A 27,502-nucleotide genomic window follows, 5' to 3' on the forward strand; every position below is an offset into this window, starting at 1 on the left:
TCTCTCACTGGTGTCTTGCACATTGATGAGAAATCTCTTAATGGATATATTTCTGGTATTCCAGTCTGACCTTGCTCTGTCCTAGCAAAGAAATTGGGATTGTTAGGCAGTAGACGTGTTGGCGATCAAGAATCCAATGTCAACAGCACAGTGAATCGATCTAATGTCATCTTACACAGGGGAAAAAACATATATCACGACATTGACGGGTTACCAAAGAAGCTTTTGTTTTTGCTTCACTATAAATCAAGATGATGAAGGTTTTTATAATACAACTTTCAAATAGAAACCGGCCGATTACCTCAGGGCTCGGGTTTTCTTTCTCTGGCTGTTCTGTAATAGAGGGGCACATATCTTCATTTGCGTCAGCCTAAGAAGAAATATGATTATTAAACTGGTTTTGCTTCAGGACTTTGGACACAAGTAGCAACCAAACGTAACCTGTATTTATTGCTGTATTAAGACAATATTTCCCTTCGCACTGGATTGTGCTGTTCACGGTCTCATCCTCAAAGCACCTGCTTATTTTGCTGTCCATCTACAAACTGACAGAGAAATATTTGCTCTGTTTGATTGGATGTACAACAAATCTGTGACTCGAGTATTGTCTGTCAGGTGTCTTCTATTCTTTCGACTAATACGTGAGAAGCATACTGTGAAAAATGGTATAAAAAAGGCATACAACTTTCTCCCGAGGCTCCCACAGGACTCTCTATTTGGGCCAGTGCTATTCTTACACTGCTATTAGTGAGGATCACAATCATTTCTGTTAATTAATTCAGTTTTTCCTCATAGCTGATAAGCTATTGAATCTTTTTTATTGGCTAGCAGCTATTTAATGTTTGCCACTGATATAAAAATCGGTACATAAAAAGGGTGTAAGATGAAAATGATCAAACTGCAATATTTCTCGACTAACTGCTCCCTTTAGGATACAGTAAGAGAGACCGAGAGAGAATCTCAACCACAGAAAAAAGAGCTGAATTGAAATGGGAGCTGGTATGAGAGGATCTAGGAGGAGGACGACGAGGAGGAGGAAGAGAACATAGAAAGAAAGCTTTTAAAAAAGAGTACAAGAAGAGAGGAAGCTTTGAGGAAGAAGAGAGATGGATAATCACCCCTCTGTGTGGGCGGCAGAGGCTTCCTCTAATGAGAATCTGGTGGGTGTTCTGCTGGAGTCGTGACTCGTCTGTTCTCTAGTATTGTCTCTGAGAGTTTCCCAGAGCACTGTACAGAAAGCACAATGTAACACCAATCAGCCAATCGCAACAGCACTGCTGATTCAGATGTCACGGATCCTTAATTAGATCTGCTAATTGGACCCACTCCATCAAAGACTTTCTCGCTACATCTGTGACTGATTGGCCTGCTTAAAAGCTGTAAGGTTCAGTAGTGGGATACAATATAATAATAGGATTTTTTTTCTCTCCAAATAGCATGTTATAAAAACGTTTATATACATGTTATATACATTTGTTTTATTTATGTTTATTATATAAATATTATGCATTTAAATATATTTTATGGAGTCATAGACTTGCAAGTGTATGAATATAAATATAAATAAAATGAAAAATAATTAATAACATCAGAGTTTTTAATATTTTTATACTGTAATAATTGTACAGTTACCCTCCAAAATAATGTAAAACAAACTTAAAAGTATTTGTTGTAATGGTATCTTTTTATGAATGAAAGCCAGTATAACTTTTTTAACGGTAATGATAGCCATTCAACATTACATAAACCCATTGTAATACATTTCATATTTACCTGTGACCTCCGTCTGACAGATAGAAAATATATACAGACATTTAATAAAGTTATCAAACAATATGCACTGCAAAAATAATAAATTAAAAATAGATGAATCTTTATTAAAGCTGCAGTTTTCTCTGTTACCTTTGTTCTTTGATTAAAATTAATGACAGTCGACATCACAGCAACTGGTTTGTTAGGCTGCTGTCACTTTAAGATCTGTCACTGCCGATCATGACGCGGATCTGACGCGCTGTCAGGCGCATCTCATTTTCTCTTTTCAACTCTTTAAATGTGTCATGAACTGTTTATGTTTGTAAATAAAATATATACTGTTGTCTGAGGTCAACTAATGATGTTTGTGTGGTTTTTACATTCAAAAACATAACTAATAAGTAATAGGCTATTTTCTACACTGGTTTTGAGGCTCTCTCCTGAACGCTGGGTTTTGATGGCCGTTTGAAGACTTGGAAATAAACGCCCACGGCTAGGAACGGACATTTGCATATTTACTGAGCTTCAGCTCCCTGTCAGTTCACATGAGGGAGGGATTGTTTTGAAAGCGGAAACTGGAATGATTCTCTCACAGGGCTCGTAAATGTATTTATTAAACAAGCACAATGATTTATTTCTCATCCACCCACGATTGATTGGAATATTATTTCTGTATAACTTGGCCCGCCGGATCGGTGTTTTATGGGGACTTTCCATAGGCGTTATGGATTTTATACTGTACAAACCGTATTTTCTATCCCCTTACACTGCCCCTGCCCCTAAACCTACCCATCACAGGAAACATTCTGCATTTTTACTTTCTCAAAAAAACTCAACCTGTATGATTTACAAGATGTTAACATAAAATGTCCTCACAGGGACAAGGATTTCGGACATTGCCATCTTTGTGGGGACATTTTGTCCCCATAACGTAGGGATTACCAGCCCACACACCCACACACGCACACACAAACACACACACAATCATCTGTGCACACACCCAGATCAAGAAAGGAATATTATTTCTCTATTTGAGATTCACCGGCCTGCTGACAGCCGGCTGCCGTTTGGAAAACACATAGACCCAGGACTTACTATTACATATAAAATATACATTTTATAACCTCTTAAAAAAGAAGTTTGTTGCACCATTCCTGTCAGATCCAATATAGAAGGCACAGCATTGTGTTTTAATCTCAATATGTCTGCAAATCCAGTGTCAATCTGAGGCTTATTTATAAACGATTCCGCAGTGAAATGAAGTGAACACACAAATGTTCTTCCCCACATGAGCTGGAACTTCATTAAAAATAAATGAAGCATCACACATTCCTAATATTAGGATCCCGAAGGAAGCTTATGCATTGACTGTGTTTTTCCACAATATCTTGCTATCTTCCTCGGCATGTTTATTGCTGCTGGCTAGCGCTATCCGAACAGCTCCATGAGTCAGTGGGCGGGGCTACTGAATTACACATGCTTATTATTCTGTAGAGGCATATATATATATATATATATATATATATATATATATATATATATATATATATATATATATATATATATATATATATATATATATTCCCCTACACAGTTATCATATAAAAAACTGCAATGAGCCATGAAAGGGCAACCTCTGAATAATTTTCTTCTGAAGTTTCCAGTCCATCTCAACTATCCTTTTGAATAAAGTTAAAAAGTCCATAAATTATTCAAATATACTGTGCTACTGCACTTCATGCACCATGAATTAAAGCTTATGTGTGTAATTTTCTGCACCACTAGAAACACCAAATGGAATTACAAAACGAATGACTGTTTTCAAGCAGGTTTCCCAAACAATCCTCCCACCTGCCATTATAATATGCCATATAAAACATCTTAATAGCGATGACAAATAAATTGCTCTTCAAGCATTGAGGATGCATCTCTGTAATCTAATATGCTATATGTCTATAGTGGTTATAAAGTATGCATTCATTTGTTTGATGGATTGATGTACTAGTTTGTGTGTTAGTATTAAATAAGGAACCTGCTGATAAGTCCATCATAAACCAGCATGGATTTCATGCTGATCCCAGCTGGGTTATGCTTTTTAGTGCTGGTCTAGCTGGTGGACCAGCATGGTCTTGCGGGGTTGAGTGTGAGCAGGCCAGATGTTTGTATGCAAACAGTTTTTGTGAAGACAAGTATTGTTTTTGCTTTTATATTTCAATATTTTCATGTTGCTCCAAACCTGTATGAGTTTCTTTCTTCTGTTGAACACACATAAAAAAAGAATATATAGAAAATATTTTAAAGAAAGTTAGTAAAGGCCTATCCAGACAGTCGACAGCACCCATTGACATCCATAGTATTTTTATTTTTTTCCTGCTATGAAAGTCAATGGGTGCTGTCAACTGTCTGATTACCAACATTCTTTAAAATATCTTAAAATATTTTATTTTTGGGTGAACTATCCCTTTAACGATATAGAGGCAAAACAATATAAGATTGAAACATGATTTACTGTAATGATTTATTGTAGCCTAGCTTTGTAATTTCTTTTGCTCCCTCAGTTGAAAGTAGACCTAAACATTTCAATCGTTTTAGTTTTAGTTCTAATTTTAATATTAATCAATGTCATTTCTAAATCAAACTGTCAAAACTTTTTGCTTGTGTTTGATTTGTTCAATTGTTCAGTGTCCCGCCACATTGTGAGTTCATTTGTTTCAGCTGTGTTTAATGCATTGGGTTTCGCACTCGTTGTCCGATCACCGTCATGTTAGTGTGTATTTCCTTGCCTGTCTGCCTGAGTATTTTAATTCAAGTTTTCAATCATAAGCATTTTGTTCAAAAACAGGGGTTATGAGAAGAGCTCTCACAATGCTACTGTTAATAACAACCTGATAATGAAATTGGAAAATTGCTGTTTTTAAAGACATTCTTGCTCATTTAAGAACTGGTGAGTCACTGATGCCAAAAAGTGCACATAGTAAAAGGTGTTATCGCAGTCAGGTGCATTAAATATTGTCGACAATTAATATCATTAATTAAAAAGTCGGATAATTAATTTAACCAAATGCAATGTTCAAGTGCCCAACTAAAAGGAAAACGAATCACCATAATGGTGACTTCAAAAAGACTTCAACAACTTTTGTACATGCTCCATATGAGAGCAATAAATCCAAATGGGTTTATAATAAGTGAACATGGTAATGCTGTTTTTTGCAGTATTTAATCATCCTCTTGTGATATATTGATATAATTTGCAGCTTATTGCATCTAAGGCTTTTACTTATACTCTCTATAAATTAGGACCATTTGGAAACTAGGAAGTTTGCTGTGTGTACCAATAAACATAGTAAAGCAAAAACATTTTATTACAATGAATTGGAAAATTGTCTTGTTCTTTATTTAACTCAAAACACACGATATGTAACACATATACAAGTTTTGTTGCGGTCTTGTTGGGATCATACTAGCACCTAAAAGACCAGCAGGTCCACCAGCACACCAGCATCCCAAACTGGGGACTAGCAAACCAGCAACCAGCATCCCATGCTGGTCCCAGCATGCAAAACATACCTTATACTGGTGACCAGCAATGCTGGATTTTTCAGCAGGAGAGCCTGGTATGTAAAGATGAACTTGAAAGCGGAGTAGCTCCTCTAATTAGTGATGGGAAGATAAAAGGCCATCATCCATAATTGAGCATGGCGGTAGTATTCTGTCATCTCCTGTTCTTTAACTTTTTCCCAAAAGTTCAGAACAGTTTGAGCACTTGGCTTCTTTCATCCGATAAAGAATTAAATTCCTTTTTAACTTCATGCATGTCACCTGCATAGTTTGTACAGGGAAATTAAATCGTTGGCCTTTTGTGCACATCTCTGCAATAAACAGAACCCGCTTTATGTTTTTTGATTGTGTGCGTGTTGGTATATGTGTGCGCTGGTAACTCCGAGTAGCCGCGGGGCACACAGTAAACAGTCTCCAATGGATTAGTTTTCTGTGGCTGTCAATTTCATGCTGAGGAAGAAACAGGTGCTGCCGTAAACTTTATGCAGAGTGTCAATCGATATCCTAAAGCAACACACCGGGAGTGCATCAGAATCTGGATCCTGTTGTGCAATCATTGTCAGGTCTCATCAAAACAAACGGAATGTGTGCTATTTAAATTTCATGTCTTCTCTATAGGTGAGTTTCTTAGATTTATATTTTAAAGGGCTAGTAAGAGATTTCTGAGATGCACTGTTGATATTTCAAGTCAAACCAAACAAACACACCGCTGCCTTTTGTCCTCTGCCCCCAAAATGCACGTGAAGATGACAAAACAAATGGCAAAGAAGACAAAAAATAAACATACAGTACACAAGAGAATATACAAGCAAGAGTTGGTTGTTAGTCTCAATCAGAACACCAGCTCCAGACAAACAGTGACACTCAAAACGGTCCTATCACTACAGCTAACATTGCCACAACAGCATAGCTTGATTCTGTGAAGCAGCAAAACCAATGTTACTCATGTTTGGCATAGATACTCCAAAATCTCCATGTAGTGCATTTAGAAACTAGTTTACTTGCGATTATTTACTTGCGATTAATCACGTGATTGTCATGAGTTAACTTACGATTAATCACATTTTGATCAGTTATAAATGTACCTTAAATTAATTTTGTTTTTAAGTTTTTAATACTCTAATCAACATGGGTATGGACAAATATGCATGCGTTATGTAAATGTGTGTTGATTATTAGTGAAACCATACTCAGAGCATGAAGACTAGACAAGTATCAAAGTTCAGAGATGTTTATCAAAGAACTAGTTCATGTCTCTTAAGCATAAGCTCAAATTCTGAATAAGCAGTGATTTCTCTCATTTTAAGAATATAAATATATGTTTGTTTTTTTACACTGGCAGTTTAATTCAGAACAAGACACAGTTCAAATGAAAAAATTGGTCACGTGAAAGCTGTCATGCGGACCTGTAAGCGCACCAGTACCACACCATACCTGGAGGAGGTTGTAACGAGTAGGAATATAGTGTAGCCCCTTTAAGAGCCGCGCGCTATCTATTAAACTGCGTGTGTGTACTGCAAACGCATCATGTGTGTTGAATATTTTCTGTTGCTCATAAAGATTGTGACGCGCTTTTGTGAGTTTCACGGGGAATGAATTGGGAGCTGTTTAATGTCAATCCTCTCCGTGTTTGCATTAACTCATGTTTAGTGAGCTATCCCTATTTTTTTCTTCCAGACACAACGCGTTACAGATTATGGTTACAAAGTGCTCTGATTTCGGCTGCACTAGGACTGTTCCGCGATTCACGTGAACAGAGAAACACGGACTCGAGAGCGCGCTTGTTCAGAAAAGTAACCGGCCCATTTTTTCAGCCGATTGTAATGTATAGTTCAATAAAAAAAAGTGGTGATGGTGTTAATGATTTACTTCGGATATGAGCGAGAGCGAGCTTGTAGCGGATTCGCGCATCGTGCTCAGACTTGGACTGCAGAGAATGGGCTCAGTGTAAAAACGCACTTTTCTTTCGACCTAGAGTTTAATAAAAGTTAAACTGAATTTGTTTTAATCTTATGTAGGCTATAACTGCACTGGTTACAGAATAGTTTTCCTTTTCTTTCCCTATTTCTATTTGCTCCTGTATCCTTTACGTCTATGGCGGTTCTTGATTTCTCCAACTACGGGCTACGCCACGGATAAAACAGAAAATGCATGCTGGGTTAATTGCGTTAATAAAATGAGCCGTTAAAATGAATTTGCATTAACGCGTTATTAAGGCGCTAATTTTGACAGCCCTAATAGGGATGTATGATATATCGGCGCCATATCGTTATCGGACAATAAATTATTATTTTTAGTGTTATCGTTTTTGCCCTGATGTATGATGTTGGTCAGACGCGTTTCATTGGTACATCACACGCAGCAGACACACTAGAAGAACTTAAGCTAGAGTGAAGACAAGATGTCGGCAGTGTGGGAGATCTTCACGGTGAAAAAACAGGACATCAAAACTGCACTTTGCACCCGCTGCCAATGTAAGCTAATGCAAGGAGACAGTAGAACAAAACGCTTCAATACAACAAATTGAATAAGCCATCTGAAGTTCTTTTGACTATCAGACAAAAGTCACTGCCAAACAAACAGCGGCAGCCCTTACCAACAAGCCAATACAAAAGCAATAACATGTAAAGTTATTGAAATGATTGCAGTTGATGACTAATCTTTTAGCATTGTTGAAATCCATGAATTTCGTCGGCTAATCGAGTTTTTGAACCGTGCTACTCCAATGCCTAGCCGGCGGTACTTCGCTGATGTATCGCTCACCGCTTTATACAATGAAGTAGAGACCATAGTCGGACAGAGTACACAGCTTCATTACTTGAGCAAAAGTACAGATACCCCTTGCTAAAAAGTACAAGTAGAAGTACTACAGTCAGACGTCTACTTAAGTAAAAGTACTACAGTGCTTGTTTTAAAAAGTACTTGAGTATCATTTTCTAAATATTGCATTACTACTGCCACAGTGCATACATTTATGTACAGAAACATCCTATGGAGTTATGAAAAATAATAATACCTTGGAGAAAGTAAAATGAATTGAAAGTTAAATCAAGTGATTTTCATCTATTTACCATGTTGCTTTATTTAACATTTCTCACTTGCCCACAAGGCAATAGCACAATGGCAACGCTCTGACAAACCTCTGCTAGAGTTTTAATGGATCACATTTGAACCTGCCTGTGTTAAACACACCGCATGCTCAAGAACATTTTGGCACATTCCTGGGATGAACCTGCTGCATGCGTCTTCATCCATTGTTTCGTCCATGGCTTCGTCTCTTATCTAAATCTGACCATGGAGTTGACTTTGGCGGAAAACTGATTGCTGATAGGCCGTCCCAATCAGTGGTGCCTGTACAATCCAATCTTGTTTGAGAGGGAAACAACAAATTGAGGGCTTCCGAGATTTTTCTTTCTCCTTTTTAATTTTTAGTAATGGGTACTTATGGTTATGAATAGAAATGTAGTGGAGTAAAGAGTACAATATTTGCCTCTCAAATGTACTTGTATGAATACAAGTCAAATGTACGAGTAAAGTCATGAGGACTCCCCAAAAATGATACTCGAGTAAAGTATGGATCCCTCAACATTGTACTTAAGTACTGTACTCAAGTAGATGTACTCCGTTACTGTCCGGCTCTGGTAACGACAAACATCTGCATGCTTTTGAGCAAAAATAGAGCTGATATAAGTTTTACTAATAACATATGGATTTCCGACGTATGTCCAGTGAGTATGTTGAGCCTTATTGCTCAGTGGATTGAGGAAAACTTTGAAATGAGGAGAGTAATGCTGCATGCACAAGAAGAATGCCCACCCCAACATGTTAGCTCAGTGGAACATGACTAAAGATATGTAGTGATGTGAGATAGTTGCCGAAACATGGCAAAAGCCATAGAGGATTGCGGTTTGAATAGTCTTGACTATATGGCTCATTCTCTTCAGTTAGCCATACATGAAGGAGTTCTGAGGCAGCGCAGCATTTCCAACTGTATGGCGATAGGGATAAAGATAGTTGGACACTTCAAACATTCTCAGCTCGCCATATCCCGACTTGGAGAGATTGCTAGTGTAACAGAGGTCATCTAGTAGTCACTGTGCGGGTAAACCTCACTCCTCTGACCTCAAGAGATGCTCTAGTGGCTGACACTAGAGGTTGCAGCCTCCTTGTTCGAGCGTCCAACTCTCGTGCCAGCGGACCCCGGTTCGAATCCCGCTTGGAGCGGGCGGTTCAAACAGGGGAGTTTACACTAGGATTGTCAAAAAATATGCTCCAACAAGACAGCATATGTTATATGATGTCGAGTTTGTCAGCGCAGAAGTGGGCATTTGGGGCAGAATGCAAGCTTTCTGCATTATTCAGCACATACCTGTGGGGCCTTATTGAAAATGCATTAACACTCCTTGCACCTTTCGAAGAACTGACGAGAGAAATAAGTTCACACACGGCAACAACTTCAGACGTGATTCCCTCTGTTGAGGCTCTAAATCGTTTACTGAACAAGAGTCTTAGTACAGATGGTGGAATGAAGACAACAAAAATGACACTTCTGGAGGCTGTGAAGTATGCTGTCAACGGTTTAACAGCATATTCACCAAGCCTTTGTACATCTTGGCAATGACCTTGGACCCAAGGTATAAAGATCACTTTTTTGATCAAGCCACTAAAACATGGGCCACAGACATGCTGCTGTGACAACTGAACATGATGACAGCAGCAGAAAATCACACCGAGAAAGAGAGACACAAGACCGAGTCCCATTTAAAAAAGAGACGCACAGAGAGCAACAGGTGCAGCATCCGGCTTGACACGTACGGTGAAATTCTTGAAGAAAACATGACCAAGGGACATTATTTGAAGACACTCCAGTAGGACAACAGGTCATTTGCTTTCTCATATTCAAAAGTGATTTACCTAATCATTTAAGAAATAAAATATTATTATCTGACAACTGTTATATAGAATACAAAACAAAAAAAATATTTAATGTTACAGCTTCCCTCATGACAACAAGTTCTTACTTTACTGTAACACATCAAAAGTTAAGCAATGTTCCAAAAGTGTATAAGTCACACAAGATTTAACTCATTTATTTGTTTAGCTATATTATTATATAGCTTTCCTGTAGCTCAACTAGTAGAGTGTGGTGCTAGCAACGCCAAGGTCATGGGTTCGATTCCCAGGGAAAGCAAGAAATTACAATAATGTAAAATGTGTGCCTTGAATGCAATGTAAGTTGATTTGGATAAAAGCGTCTGCCAAATGCGTAAATGTAAATGTTATTAAAGTCAGTGTAATATAATTTAAGACAAAATGACTTTTTGAGTTTACTGTTCTTATTTTAATTTCTTATTTTTTTTTTTTTTTTTTTTTACCTTAAACTACTTGCATGGATTCAACTTTATATTCTTTTCTTTTCTTAAAAGAAGAACTTTATATACTTTTCTTTTCTTAAAAGAAGAACTTTATATTCTTTTCTTTTCTTAACTTTATATTCTTTTCAAAATCTTTCTGATTTTGTGTGTTATATTGAAGGAAATATTGTAATACACTTTGTATTCCTCTTTGTAGGTGAATGCATATCTAAGCGAGCCACCCATTTCCAGGAATAAGAGCCCATTGCAGTTTTGGAAAAGCAATATGTCCCGTTTTCCAGCCCAGGCCCAAGCTGCATGCAAATACCCGTCAGCTCCCTGTACAAGAGTAGACAGCGACCATCTCTTCCCAGCAGCATCAAACGTGATTGATGAAAAGAGAAACAGACTTTGTGGAAGAACGCGGAAATGCTTCTCCTTGCCAAATAAATAAATAAAATAAATAAATTCTGCTGACATTCACATAAGTAGCAGCCAAATGGTCTGACAATCCCATATCATTTGGCCTACTGGTCTACTTGTTCTTAAAGACCCACTGAAATCAAAATGAAGTTTTTGAGCTTTTAGTATGACAATGTCAGCCTTAAAGTTATAATTAGGTGGGTGTGTTCCAAAACAATGACAAATTTTACATTTAGGAGATATAAGCATTCAAATCTTACAGTCTCTCACTTCCGTTTAAACGAATTACAGATTTTGATGACATCATCGCAGACTTCACCTTCTTGTCAAATGTTCTGTCCAGTCAAATGCTCTCTAGAATCTAAAGCCCGCCCCCTACGCTGCTAAAGACGTTGTGGCTGTAATCGGTCTGTTTTTAGTACATTTACTAATTTCTACATGGTGGAAGCACATAGCACACTATATGCGATAGGAAACGATTCGGTGTAAATGAAGTCTGGTCTCACGTTAGTTTCACACACCGCAGCAGCGCACACACACATAGTCTAGACCAGGGGTTTTCAACCTTTTAGGATATGCGCCCCCCCAAGCTTGTCTAATTTCATTCGCGCCCCCCCACCCATCCACCCACCCCATCCCTATCCCCGGAACATCATTGCTATACAAGTTGTGAAGAGATTCAGTGTTTGGAAGGAAGAAGACAGGGTCGGCGTGACTGCACTCGCACGTTTTATTTACAAAACTCAAATCAATAAACAAAAGTCGTGCCAACAGTGCATTCACTGTAGCCTTTCTACAGCATACAAAACAATCTCACAATAAAACTATTTCCAATAGTCAGTAACTCATTCCACTCGTCAGTAACTCTTTACACTCGTCAGTATTTCCACAGGATCCATCAAACTCTCCCGTTACAGACCTTGCGGAACCACTAATATTTCACCTTTAAATTTGTATTACTGAAATACAATAACTTTAGCACAATACATTTTTCGAGTTTCACGTATTATGTCCTGCATATAGCATGCATAAAAAAGTTATATTGAACAGTAGTACATAATCTAGCAGCTTACCTAATGTGATGGCTGAGCCTGTTTCTGAGAGCATAACATACCAATCCGTGGTTTCATACCCGACACAGCTATCCGTAAATCATCGTCCACTGTCAATAAGCGTGAGCGATACTTGCTTTTGATGTAAGTTAATATAGAAAATGTTGCTTCGCAGAGCCAAGTTGAGGCAAAAGGCAAAAGTATATCAATTGCAAGTCTCGCAAGTTCAGCGTACTCTGTCTCCACTGACAGCCAGAATTCCGGCAGTGTGTTCGAGTCAAACAGTGTCTTCAAAGTTCGGTCACTTGACAGGTCCAGAAGGGCATCCTGCTGATTTGATGACAGACTCACTGCGCTTTCGATGAAGGGGTTACGAACCCAGTCATACTGGTTCCAACTATGCTGCTCAGGAAAATACTTATTGAAATGTGCAGACAGGGCTTGTAGATGGAGAGTTATTTCTTTTTTTGTATCATCCCAATTAAGCTCATTTTCCGTGAGAAATTCATCCAAGGTTGGGAACATGTCTACATTACCCCCATCAACCTGTCCTCTCCATCGCTCCAATTTCTTCACAAACCCCACAATTTTATCGGACATTGTTAATAGGTTTGAATTCGGGCCCTGAAGAGACGAATTAAGGGTATTGAGTCTATCAAAAATGTCAGACAGGTATGCAAGATCTGTGAGCCACTTTGGGTCAGTAAAAATATTTGCAAAGGAAGATGCACAATCGAGCAGAAAGTCTTAGTTCGTCGCGCAATGCAAATATCCTCTGCAATACTTTACCTCTGGAGAGCCACCGTACCTCCGTGTGCAAAAGTAATGATTCATATTTTGACCCCATTTCTTTGCATAATAGGCCAAAGAGTCTTGTTTTTATGGGGCGAGTCTTGATGAAATTGACAATTTGTGTTGCTGTTTTAAGCACTGCGTTCAATTCGTCAGGAAGAGTTTTTGCTGCAAGAGCCTCCCTGTGGATCATACAGTGGGTGAAACGCACATGCGGAGCTACTTCACGAACCAAAGCAGCGAGTACTTTATTTTTCCCTAACATGGCTCCCGCTCCGTCTGTGCACACACCGACACAGTTGTCCCAACAAAGACCAAGTTCATCCAATTTACCATTGATTTTTTCAAAAATGTCTCTTCCGGTGCATGTTTTTTCCATTGCTGAGCAAAATAACAGATCTTCAAGCAATTTTCTCTCATGATGGTAGCGAACAAATACAAGTAGTTGCGAGGAGTTTGAGATGTCTGTCGACTCGTCTAATTCTCTCAAATAGTTGACATTTGATGTCGGTTGCCATTTCAGTAATACGGTGGCTCATAGTGTTGTCTGATAGTGGAATTTGTTCAACGTCACTGGCAAACTTATCTCCAAACATATTTCTACAGATGGCCATTGCTGCTGGACAAATGAGGCTCTCTGCAATTGTATGAGGCTTTTTATCCTTGGCAACTAAATAAGCCACCTCATATGATGCTGTAAGCGCTTTGACTGCCACAGTGGTTTGGCTGGTCATAGTTTGTTTTTTTTATTTTTTAATCCTGATTCTTTACGGCGAAAAAAGTCAACCGGTTTATCTTTTAACGTTGAGTGTTTGGTTTGTAAGTTACGTATAAGCTTCACAGGTTTCAAACTGTCATTTGCAAGCACTTCAGAACAGACAACACACTGTGGACGTGGTTCCTGATTTAGTGTGATGCATGTGAATCCGTATTTTATGTACTGTTCGTCATACTTTCGTCGTTTTGATGATCCCAGCAGGCCTTTGGTTTTTGCTATTAATCCTCTTTGCGTGGAAAGCCCGGTTGACGTGGAGGGTTCGACATCAATTTGCGGAAGTTGTACGGGTTCAGTCGGACACTCTTCTTCTTTTTCGCCCGTTTTACCACTGGTGGTACGTTTAAGCCAACGGTCCATTTTAGTTTTGTTTTTTAATATTTAGCTTGAACTCGATCGCGTCAATTCTGCTCTGTAACTAACAAGGTCCCTCGCCTGATTAACTGAGGTACTAATCAGATTGCCCCCTCTAGTGGATGAATGAAGATTTGCTATCTTACTCTGAATTCACAGTTTCTCGCGCCCCCCTTAACAGGTGATGGGCCCCACAGGTTGAAAACCCCTGGTCTAGACCAGAGCCGTTGACACGAGAGTGCAGATCATGTGCGCGAGTCGGCGCAGACAACAAACATATCGGACCCATTTAAATTTTGCACAGAATGCTGTATTTCAAAGTGATATGGAGGAGATTATGATGATAAACGGTTAAAGGAAACTGGCTTTACCAAACAGAAAGGCTCTAGTCAAACTGTGATATTGAAGCGCTATTGGCTGTTTCAGAAAAAGGGGAGGAGCTGCTCACAGCTGGAGCCGTTTCAGGGGAAATCACGTCAACACACTGAATAATGCGACGCGTTTCAAGGCACTTCAGCGGGCCTTTAAGTACACTGGAAAATTTAATTAGTTAGATTTAAAAAAAGAGCATGCAAACCGATTGCCTTAAAAAACACAAAAAGTGAAATAGGAAGAGTATTGAAATTCCTATATACTTGATTGAATACTTGATAATTTACTTTATATATACTCTTGACTTTATATACTAATTTCTGTCTGTCTGTCTCTAATTTCTAAAATACTGTTGTGTTTTGATGCTGAAAATAGAAGTGTGTGTGTGTGTGGGGGGGGGGGGGGGGGGGGCATGTTTTTGGACATATGAGGACACAAATGTGTATAATAACATGGGTATAACATAGATATTACAAGAAAAGGGTGAAATATGAGGACATTGTCCCCACTTATCAAAATGCTTATAAATCATACAGGATAAGTTTTTTTTTAGAAAGTAAAAATGCAGAATGTTTCCTGTGATGGGTAGGTTTAGGGGCAGATTTTTAGATCATCAAGACAAAATGGAGGGCGTCATGATCTGTGAGGAATTGCCTCATAGTGTTTGGTTCATCCACAGTTGAGCCAGGGGGATCTAAAAGAAAGAATGAAAGACAGACAGACAAACAGACAGACAGACATTTGACCAAGCTGTCATTGTTCATAGCATGATATTCAAATGAGGAGGTGGTAACATTAGAAAGCCTTATAGAGGTTAAGTGCCACTTTGCCCTGTGTCAATGCTGCAAATCTCAAAAACGTTGTGTGAATATGAATTAGGGTGAGCCCGTTGGGGTATGGATGTTAACAGCTTTGTAAGTAGCTTTAAAGTAGTGTCACAACCCCATCCCATCCTCCTACCATCAGTTACACGACATCCAGGGAAATTCACTTTTTGTTGAGTTTGTCGGTGCAGGATAATGCAATTGATTACCCCAGTGCTTCTGCATTTTATTACGTTTACACAGGTAACATTTGCTGTGCAAACAATGTTAATTATGCTTTGATTGAAATTTAAATGTGAGATCTTGCAGATTTTTAAATTGCATGCATATTTGTGCAATAGTTCTGGAGAAAACTTTCACTGACAGCAGTGTTCTGAATAATATATGTAATATTTCTGTAGAATATATAGTATGTGTATTATGCACATGTACATTCTCTGTAAGAATTGAATACCTGTATGACCTCTGATACTTCGAACAGATATTTTAAGCTGCAGTCCGTAACTTTTTGCACTCTAGTGGTTAATAAACAGAACTGCATCCGTCTTGCGGAAGAACATTACAGCCGGAGCTACTTCTCTCTGTTTATGTCTATGGGCGAGTCACGCAGGTACTGTGCTCCTCCACAGCGGTACTTACCAGTCTGGCCTGAAATAGTCCCAATGTAAACCCTTATTATAAGTGTACCATAATGATTCAGGGTAAGATAAAAACAGGGTTTGGAAAAGGGATTCATGTTGTACATTATCATTATATAATTTTTGTAAATCTTGAACACAAAAAAAGTTACGGACAGCAGCTTTAAGTTTAAGATGTATGTATTTGTATGTATAAAAATATCCATCCATTTGAATTACAAAGCTTAACATAATACACTTAATGTAACATAAATTAAACGGGTTTAATTAATTATTTTTTTAATAAAAAAGGGAGCAAATTTCTGTACTTATAAAATATATTATCTATTTTATTAAAATCATAAAATCATACTTTTAAAATGTATTTATTCAAATTCTTTATAATCTGCATAAACCTTACCCGTTTCTTATCTTTATTTACAATTGACAAATATGCATCACATTAAGTTTATTAACAATCTCATCAAAAAGAATGGAAATTGTATGTGCAATTCAATTATATAAATCTTTCACCTTAAAATCTTAAATCTTTTTCAAATCTATTTTTGTATATTTGCCAAAATGTGCAGTATACAAGACAAGGTATACCTGGAGAAAGCATTACGTATATAATAATTAAATAATTGAATATATTTGATATTGTTTCTAGGTGTTATTAGCGAAACCATTTTTAAAGTCTGAATTTAATTTGACAAGTCAGGTGTCTCCGTTATCACTATAGGCTAGACTACAATATACATGTGGGCATCTCAATCGGGAAAGTAGCCAGAGGAGAAGAGTGGAAGCCAATCCTTCCCCGACCCCCACTCCCGCCCCCACCCCCACGCTTGCACAGAGGGCAAATGAACTAAGCCGCCCACAATCCCACGACTATCCTGCCTCCTGCCCTGTGTTTTCCACTGTTCTCACTCCAGCACACCTGTATGCCACGACTGGGCACAGCGCCAGCGTCCCCTGCCAGCGGCCACAAACACATGCTCGGCCAGCTTCACTGACCTGCACTTCTCACTATACACATCTTTCACTAATTTCATGTCCTTCTGGGGTAATTGTTCATGAATTTGTGCTTTGTCCACTTTTCTTGCCACCAAAAGATGTGCATCACTGCTATGAAAAATAATTAAAACAGCCGATGTTTCGGAATCTCCTACGTATATTATTAAACGTCAAGGACTTTCTGCTGTGCAGTGTTCCCCATCCTTGTTTGCTTTCATTCTGTAGTGAATCTGTTTCCTGAGGCCTGACAATGCTTAAAGTCTAACGCACTGAAAAAAAGTGTGTTGGATTCACATGATTTAATTGTGTACACCGGTCCCACATTTCATTCAAATTCTATTCAATTCTATTTTACATTGTGTTGCCATTATAACTTCCTTTTATGTGATTGTTTATTTCTCAGGATTATTCACAGTTCTAATTGAAAGCTGATAGTAAACTGTATTATATTCATCTACTGCCTCACAGTTTATATACATCCGTGTTTAAAAGTTTGAACACATTCAGAGTGCACCAAGGACGTTTTCCACCTCCGCAGGACTCTTATACATTCAAACTGTCTTTTTTAGAAATGTTTCTTCTGACCCGCAAACACCTCTAGAACTACACCGTATTATTCCATTCCCGAGTCTGTGGCCTACCTTCCTTTTATCATGATGAAAACAGTCCAACTGTTTGCTCTGCTATGGCCTTCACTCTTCACTAATGGAGGGCACCTGGAGTTCTTCCTGACCGACATGCCCACCACGGTAATGGCTGCTTCTGTAAAAGAGATCTTCCTTGTAGTGAGAATGCAAACGGCACAAACCAGCACTTTCGTCTCTCCCATAAGGGCCGTCACTCGTGGGAGGTGTTAAGTAACCGCATGCCCGCCGGTGGGGTATTATTGTACAGCTCAGATGAACTAAACACAAATAACAGGACTCGAAGTCCGTATATAGAATAGACTGGTGCTCATTAACATTTGTAACATTAGATGTCCCTTGAAAAAATAAAAGGTTTTCCAAATGAGAATCAACAACATACACTGCAAAAAAAAAAATATATATTTTTGTCTAGGTTTCACTTCATTTTTCATACCCCATTGCCAGATATTTTTGTTCTTGTTTTAAGCATAAACTCACTTAATTTTGATATTTTTTCCCAGACAAAATCTTGAGTAATGATGTAATAATATTTTTAATAATTGTTGCTTGTGTATTTATTTATTTTTCTGTGAGTAGATAGGATGTACAGTAGCCTACATTTGAAAAGGGTAACTATCTATAGCAACAAAAAGTATTTGTATAGGTTGGGTAAATTTAAGGGATACGTATGGATAAGTTTAATTGTATAGGGTTAGGTGTGAGGGATGGGTCCACAGTGAAATGCAACTACATGCAATTTTTTTTTTTTTTTTAAATGTAAGTAATGTATAAAACATGTATGTACACAATAAGTGCATTGTATCAAATTATTTATTAAAATGTTAGTATATAGTAGTTAAGGCCACCTAATATGAAGTGTTTTTCAAATTATAATTTCAACTCTCTCCCTGAAAAATAATTTTCACAAAAATATCATGGCCCTCAGAACATTTTGTTGTATGAATATCTGAACGAAGGAACAGACCCTCTGCTTTTCAAATACAAAAAAGGCATTTTATTCTAGATATGCGTTGTTATTATTTTTTTATCATCACTTGAATGTGGGTAAGTTTAATACAAAAAAAAGCAACGTTTTGAGTAAAAAGCTGAGAAAATCTCACTTTTGTCAAAGACATCTAGATTGCTTTCAGCACAATGATCAAAGCATAGATAGAGTAGGTAGAGTCCACCAACACCCCCAAAGCTTTGCATCATGTAGCTCAACCTGGGTCGACATTTCATTCAGTGACATTAGACAGTTTTGATTTATATGATGTTTAATATAGGTGATTGCGTTATTTATGATTACATATAATATTGCTTGTTTCTGCTTCTTCTTTTCCTGTGTTTTAATACAGAGATTCTGTACACTCTAAAAATGGCTGGGTTAAAAACAACCCAATTGGCAACTCAGCGCTGGGTAAGTATTGGACAGAACACAGGCTGGGTTAAATTAACCCAGTGGCATTTTAACCCAGCAGGCTAGGCTGTTGAGAAAACCCAAAATGTGGTCAATTTTTACCATAATGGATTTGCTATTCTGGGTTATTCTTGCTGGGTTGTTCTTACAATTTCTCCTGTGCATTAGCCTACCGTAAAACGAGACAATCATGAAAGAACAAATGAAGAATGCATGTTTAGACTGTTAAAACAATCACTTTTATTGCTTGACAAATGGCACAACAAACAAATGTGTTAAAATTGGCAACAATGACAACTACAAACCTAATATATTCTGTCAATTTATTCACATTTAAATCAAACTTTTATTTTTTACGGGTTGCGTGTCTGTGTTCATGATATGACAGCTTTCTCAAATGAAACGGTAAATTTTGATGTCCTCAGTAACACGGCAGAGTCTAAAAAGACAGAGAGCGTGTGTGCGCACGCCCCTGTCATTCACACAGAGACGCAAAACATGGAAGAGTAATATTTAGATAGTATTTAATAAACACAGACACTGGTATATATTCAGCCAACACAGTCTCACCCCTACTCGTCAAATGTTGCCGAACGGTCAAGGGACCCTGACGTCAGCTGTTGACGCACAGGGTACCCCTAAATCGCCATTTTTCGACGTACTGGGTAATCCACTGATTTCAATGAGAAACCTAGGGCGTCATATACAGACGTGTTGGGCATGTGAATGTTATCGTCATGATGGAATTTATTGGGTTATAATTTTTCCATTATGGCATGTTGGAGTGTGATTCTCAATTTAATCAGCCAGCACAATTGTATTTACATTTATTTACGCTATGATACACGTTTGAAACAGTAGTCAAACCCCACCCCGCCCTAAACCTACCCATTTGCGTATTATATGATATAAAACACAGACTGTAACAGACAACAGGCACACTTTATTGAAAAAGTCCAACTATTCCGACGAGGCCAAACGATTGAATTCTTCTTACTAGAAGGGTTAATGCTATCGCTCGCTTTTTTAGCACGGGACATACATATTTGCTGCTGATTGAATGAATAGAAATAGACATATAGAACTCCCGCAATAAGTTTTGAAAACTCCGCCTACTTTGCGCTGGCCAGTGAAGCGCATCTGAAGGGCTGCGCTGAACCCCGCGGCAAGCGCAGCGCGTTCCGCGTTCGGTGTGAAAGGCCCATGACGCCGGGGCGCGGGGCGGCGCGCGGCGCGGATAGAGACGGTGATTGCTTTTGGGTCTTTCTTCACACAATTCAATCGTTTGGCCTCTGCGGAATAGTTGGACTTTTTCAATAAAGTGTGCCTGTTGTCTGTTACAGTCTGTGTTTTATATCATATAATACGCAAATGGGTAGGTTTAGGGCGGGGTGGGGTTTGACTGCTGTTTCAAACGTGTATCATAGCGTAAATAAATGTAAATACAATTGTGCTGGCTGATTAAATTGAGAATCACACTCCAACATGCCATAATGGAAAAATTATAACCCAATAAATTCCATCATGACGATAACATTCACATGCCCAACACGTCTGTATATGACGCCCTAGGTTTCTCATTGAAATCAGTGGATTACCCAGTACGTCGAAAAATGGCGATTTAGGGGTACCCTGTGCGTCAACAGCTGACGTCAGGGTCCCTTGACCGTTCGTCAACATTTGACGAGTAGGGGTGAGACTGTGTTGATTCAGCTACAGTCTGGAGCCCTGCGTGACGCGACTGAATATAGTCTACTTGTGAGTGAGTCGATGCTATACAGATAGGCTATCGTCACATTTTTTAAATTTCAGTATGTACTTGGTACCGAAGTACCGGTACTTGTGACATCCCTACATAAAACCATGGTTAATTTTCGTAAGGGGATCATGGTTCCATGTAATCACAAACTGTATTAATCTATCGTCTCACATGCCTACCTAAATAAACACGAGTCAGTACATTGCATCGGATTCTGAGGTAAAACTTTTGTCGTCTTAACGTCATGTAAGCTTAAGAATTGTTGCCGCGAAGTAGAAAAAAAAGCTAGAATTATGCTAATTATCTGCAACCAGTGGCTGTGTCTTTTGCATTGTCCTTTCTAAATGACAGTTTGGGAGCGAATTTAAACGAATCAAGGCGGGAAGCACGTGAAACAACCAAGCGCTGGGTAGAATCAACCAAGCATTGCGACCCAGCAGGTTTAACCCAACAACTGAAAATGTGAAACTACCCAATGGTGTTTAAAATGTCATCAAATAAACCAACAAAAATTACCTAGCAGTCTTAACCCAGCATTTTGGGTTAAAAAAACAACCCAGCATTATTTACAGTGTACTCTTTCAGAAGATGTCTCAAAATGCCTCCTAGTGTAAGAGTGAAAAATTGGAAAGCCGAAAAATTCCATCAATGGCAGGGAAGTGTTTTCTCACAAATGATGAACATTTCTGTCACTGGCGGTGGAAGAGTATTTTCGTCCTGTGACCGCGGGGGCAGAAACATTCACTTAGTAGCCATGCCCATTTACTAGACCGCATTTAATGCTGAGGAAGACTCAAGACATTTTTTTTGCAGATCCGTGCGTAATTGTTTTTACAACGTTGTCATCATGTACATTAAAAACACAAGGGAAAAACGTTTAATTTTTAAGTATATTTTTGTTGTGTAAACGTACAGCCTACACGCCTCTGAAGGACTGAACTAGAAAGGACACAGTCTCACTATGTGAATGCAGCTTTCCATTTGAGAAGCACCCATAGCGTACTTCTGTGAGGGATAATGAAGACTACTTTTTATCATGAGCCCTTATCACTCTACTTTCCGGACACCCAATTAAATTACAGCTCTGACTGTTTCTTTTTTTACAGGTTACATCATGGTGCTGCTCAATGCATTATTACTCGTCTCGCACATCATTACGTTATGACACAACATAGTTATGGGTGAGATAATTGGTACCACAGCTCACCGTTAATGTAGTTTGAGACTAGTGAGGAACAGACACGTACATCTTGCACAACAGTTTTTGCTTTCAGATATCAATTAGAAGAATAGATCACTCAATATATATATATATATATATATATATATATATATATATATATATATATATATATATATATATATATATATATATATATTTATTTATTTATTTATTTGTGTGCTATATTCAAAGTCTTCTGAAGCAAACTTTGTGTGAGGAACACATAACCATGAATATAAACCACGAAAATAAACTGGAATTTTGTGTCTGTTCTGTATATGCTGCTTTTACTCCTTAAAGGTGGGGTAGGTAGGACTGATCTAAAACACTTTTGCCCAAATTTGTTTAAACTTTCTTTATATGTCAATTCATAATTAAAATGTAAGTACTCTGAAAAGGAGAGTATAAAAATCGAGTGACTCTAGTCTTTTTAATCTGCAATAAACACCGCTCATTATTTTCGTTCGGGACGAAACACATGATTGGCTTGGGCGACTGTCACTCTCTCTCGCTACCATGGCGACCACCACTTTCACTACAGGATCTGCCCACATGCGCACGCTCGTTTGATTTGAGCAGTTCAAGAGGCACGAAACCTAGGCAGAGAAAGACCATTCAAAATTCACAGTGCAGGATTTTACAGTCAGCGAAGGCAAACAATGGAAAAAAGAAAGACAGTACGAGAAAAGGCAATGCACAGAAAGTCTTTGGATAAACAAAGAAATCAAACGCGAGTAAATATCTGCGTGGCTTTTCAATGATGGTGAGAACTGAGGGACCTGAAAAACGACTCATTGCTGACTGTATTTCTGCTGGACAGGTAATCTTTCATTTTGATTATAATTTTTTGGGCATGTATCAAGAGCACATGAAGCTGCCTAAAATAGCTAACATAACATTACTTAGCATAAAGTTGCAATATTATACACTTAGCCATTAGTAGAGATGATAAATATCAATATGTTTAGCTCAAGTTGATCGCTGTTGTGTCAAATTTCGCAAAATGTAACTTTAGATAACAAAATGCATGTGTAAAAACTAGAACACTGCATCCAGGAACTTTTTTTTAGAACTAAGTTAGCTTTAGCTGCTAATCAACAATGCTTTCATCATGGAAACTCTTACATGCAAAACGCTGTATAGGTTATGAATCTTACACGAAATTCATTGTCATCACAGTATAACTGATGTTATTGGAAAAACATGATGCTACCCGTTTTCTTTGCCTTATAAATATAACTAGCTTGTTACCGAATCAAACAAAAATATATTTTTAACTTTACCAGTAATTTATCGGTATTCTAGCTTGATAGTGAGTACTAAAAGACATCTTATTTGTTTATATTCATACTGATAAAGTTAGATGTTTTATTACATGCACACCGCTCATCTGAGGTAAATAATGCGTCTTCCAGCTGAGCGGTCTGGGGGAGAAATGAAGAGACCATTTAACATTATTTTCTCACTGCGCATTGATCTTGCTCTGTGATTTTTTTACATGGCCTAACACTTTGTGGGTTGAGAGTTGCTGTTGTTCCCAATTGTGTCCACTTTGTTATAATACCACTAACATCTCACAAATGGACTTATTGCACAGGAGGCAACCTATCACGGAACCACACTTGAATTCACTGAGCTCCTGAGAGCGACCCATTCTTTCATAAATGTTTGAAGAATCAGTCTAGGTGTTTGATTTTATACACAAGTGGCCATGGAAGTTATTGGAACACCTGAATTCAATGATTTGGAGGGGAGTCCCTAAACTTTTGGCAATATAGTGTATATACAACTATTCTTCTGACTAGATAAAGTGGATAAAGACATTATGTTTCATTTTGTTTTGTTGTAAATTAATCTCACAATGCTAAACTGTGCACAATGTTAACCACTGGAAGACCACAGGTGAATGTACTGCATTCATAGAAAGGCAGTTAAATGAAGGTTTGTAATATGAAGTATTTTTCAAATTGTAATTTTACTAGTTTTTTTTTCTCTCCCCAAAACATACCAACTAATGGTCAGCTACTTGAACAAACCTAACATGTTCCTCCAGAAGTATAGCCCTACTTTTTAAGATGCAATGTGGTGCTTTTTGTCCATTGACTTATACTTGATTATGGAATAAAGTACACACGCTATTGTAATAGGAATTGCAAAAAAATAAATACTACTAAACTATTTTTTAAAAGTATAGCTTAAGCATAAGATTTATATAAACTGCTACACCACACACAGCATGCTATGATTAAACATCATATATTGGCTGGTTGGTGTGTGTGTGGGGTTGGAGGAAACCACCGTTGATTCACATCAGTGTATAGACCAGGCATTTGACAGGCTGACAGTGACTGGAGGTCTATACATTCAGCAGCAGTTCAATTGAAACCTAGAAATGTTGTCAGTGTGTAAGAGACGCACGCATGCTGCTTCCATGCTACACACACGCTGGCGTCCAGTGTGAAACAGGCGTGAAAAAAGAATGGTTCAAAAAATCAGGCTATGTTCAAATATAATTGGAGATTCAGTACTGTCAAAAATAATTAAGCACAACTCAGATTGTTTATTGTAAATATGTTTTTGGAAATATGACTCATTTTATACATCATGTACAGTCTGTATAAGTTTTGATTTTGTGTTCAACCGAAGAAGTAAATGCATACAGGTTTAGAACAGCTTGAGGGTGAGTAAATGATAACAGAATTGACAATTTGGGTGAACTATCTATCCCTGTATTATCTGCTAACATATTATTTTGATGGTTCCCCAACATTCTACTAACTTTGCAACTATACATGTAAACTTATTCTACTAACCCTAAACCTAAACCTAACCTAACAGTCTAATACTCTGAGAGTTAGTTGACATGTATCGTTGCAAAGTTATTTATAGAATGTCTGAAGTGGATTAATTAAATTAAGTGTAACCAAACTTTTTCATTGTTCAGTAATCGATTTCAAATAAACACTGTAATTTTGAACTTCCTATTCATCGAAGGATCCAAAAAATTTGTATCATGGTTGCCACACAAATATTAAGCAGCACAACTGTTTTCAACACTAATAATAAGAAATGTTTCTTGAGCAGCAAAAATATGCTTTGATTAGGGTTGCAAAGGGGCTAAAAATTGCAGGTACATTTCCAGAAACCTTCCAAGCATTTCCGAAAATGTCCAAAAAAATCTTGGAAAGTTTTCAAAAATTCTGTAAAGTTTCTGGAAATTTTTCAACCCTAGCTTTAAGAAATACAGCATGTTTACACTCTCAAAAAAAAAAAAAAATCCTTTTGAGTTTTTAGTTTGTGTGTTACCCAGCTACCTGTCCCTAACTTTACCCTTAAAGCTCCACTGTGTGATATTTTCCCCCATCTAGCGGTGTAAAGGTATATGACAATCCAGTGAATAATAGTTTCTGTTCCTCTCAATTCCAATTTCGTTTTAACTCCTACGGTGGCCGATTTAGTCCAAGATTAACATAGCTTCCAGTTCGACCTTGTTCATGACTGCCGTCGAGTGTTAAACGCGAAAAGCGAAGCTTGAATTTACGGGTATGTCCCTCTTTGGCTAATGTACTTTCAAGATGGAGGGGCAACATGGCGACCGGCATTCGAACCCCTCACCCGTATGTATTTTCAATGGCATATTATAAACTTACGAGAATACTTTATTACTTGAAAGAAGTAAATATACATTAATGAACACATATATTTTTTGAAAGAACTAAGTGTTTTTAGCTAAGAAAAAACTAAAAAAGTTACACAGTGTAGCTTTAAACTTACCCACACCACCACACCTGTCCCTAACTTTACCCTTAAACTTACTCACACCACCACACCTGACCCTAACTTTACCCTTAAACTTACCCACACCTGTCCCTAACTTTACCCTTAAACTTACCCACACCACCACACCTGACCCTAACTTTACCCTTAAACTGACCCACACCACCACACCTGTCCCTAACTTTACCCTTAAACTGACCCACACCACCCCACCTGACCCTAACTTTACCCTTAAACTTACCCACACCACCACACCTGTCCCTAACTTTACCCTTAAACTTACCCACACCACCACACCTGACCCTAACTTTACCCTTAAACTGACCCACACCACCACACCTGTCCCTAACTTTACCCTTAAACTGACCCACACCACCCCACCTGACCCTAACTTTACCCTTAAACTGACCCACACCACCACACCTGACCCTAACTTTACCCTTAAACTGACCCACACCACCACACCTGACCCTAACTTTACCCTTAAACTGACCCACACCACCACACCTGTCCCCAACTTTACCCTTAAACTTACCCACACCACCACACCTGTCCCTAACTTTACCCTTAAACTTACCCACACCACCACACCTGTCCCTAACTTTACCCTTAAACTTACCCACACCACCACACCTGTCCCTAACTTTACCCTTAAACTTACCCACACCACCACACCTGTCCCTAACTTTACCCTTAAACTGACCCACACCACCACACCTGACCCTAACTTTACCCTTAAACTTACCCACACCACCACACCTGTCCCTAACTTTACCCTTAAACTGACCCACAACACCACACCTGACCCTAACTTTACCCTTAAACTTACCCACACCATCACACCTGTGCCTAATTTAACCCATATCCCACCTCAATATCAGCAAAAGTGTTCAGCAAAACAATATGAACACAATAAGTACATTTTACTCATTTGTTGATGTAAGTACATAGTAGTTAATGCCACCTAATAAAGTGTGACTTTAATGTTCTTCCATATGACACATGCATTTTTATTTATTAACCTCAAGAGCAACAAAAGTTACGGACTGCAGCTTTAAAGATAACGCGTTTGTGTAACTCACACAGAAAAATGAAAGTAGAATGTAAAAAGCATTCAATTTTGAAGATTTCTGAGCTGTGTTTTACTCTCCCCGATAGACAGTGTCTCCATCTGAAGGTTAACCGATTAAAAACGTGTGAATAATTCAGCATGTGCCTCCCCATTGGGTTTTACTCCGTCTCTTTCTGCTCTTTCTTCCTGAGTCACAGAGTTTCATACGCTCACTCCATATGAACCATTTCAAATAGGCACATATTGGTAGAGGTCTTTTTCTGTTTTCATTGGGTAATTAATTAAGCTCTAATGTTTTCATGTGTTCTGATTAATATTTACGTGGGCGACGGCACTGACAATATTCCTCTTGCTGTATTTATTAGACACGCCATCTGTAACCACACTCCCAAAAATTTAATGAAAATGAAAAGCTGAAAATGACCTTTCGAGCTTCCACAGTAATCAAACAACAGTGTTTGTTTACAACTTCACATTTCAAATGATTAAATGAATTGAAACCCCAATTAACGGATATCAAGGACACCTCGCTGCCACTCATCATTCAGATGTGTACCATATTTAATGATGATAATAATGCAACCTTGGTGAATGGATTGATTGAAAAGTGGATGTGAGGCCTAATGAATTTAAAAAATGTTCTTGGCCATTTACAAAGGAATCCTTTTGAAGATTGACATTCTAGTTCAAGGAGAACAGGCTAATAGATGGCAGGAAACAACTGTTTTGAAAGCGA

At 38.2% G+C, this 27,502-nt stretch overlaps 1 non-coding gene across 1 annotated transcript; it reads left to right on the forward strand.

Moving 5' to 3' along the window:
- Positions 1-10,426: 10,426 nt before the first annotated feature.
- Positions 10,427-10,501, forward strand: trnaa-agc (transfer RNA alanine (anticodon AGC)). The gene has a single exon. It is a non-coding gene; the product is annotated as a tRNA-Ala (tRNA).
- Positions 10,502-27,502: the final 17,001 nt, after the last annotated feature.

The sequence above is a fragment of the Pseudorasbora parva genome, chromosome 3 (assembly GCF_024679245.1).
Source record: "Pseudorasbora parva isolate DD20220531a chromosome 3, ASM2467924v1, whole genome shotgun sequence".
Taxonomy (NCBI): domain Eukaryota; kingdom Metazoa; phylum Chordata; class Actinopteri; order Cypriniformes; family Gobionidae; genus Pseudorasbora; species Pseudorasbora parva.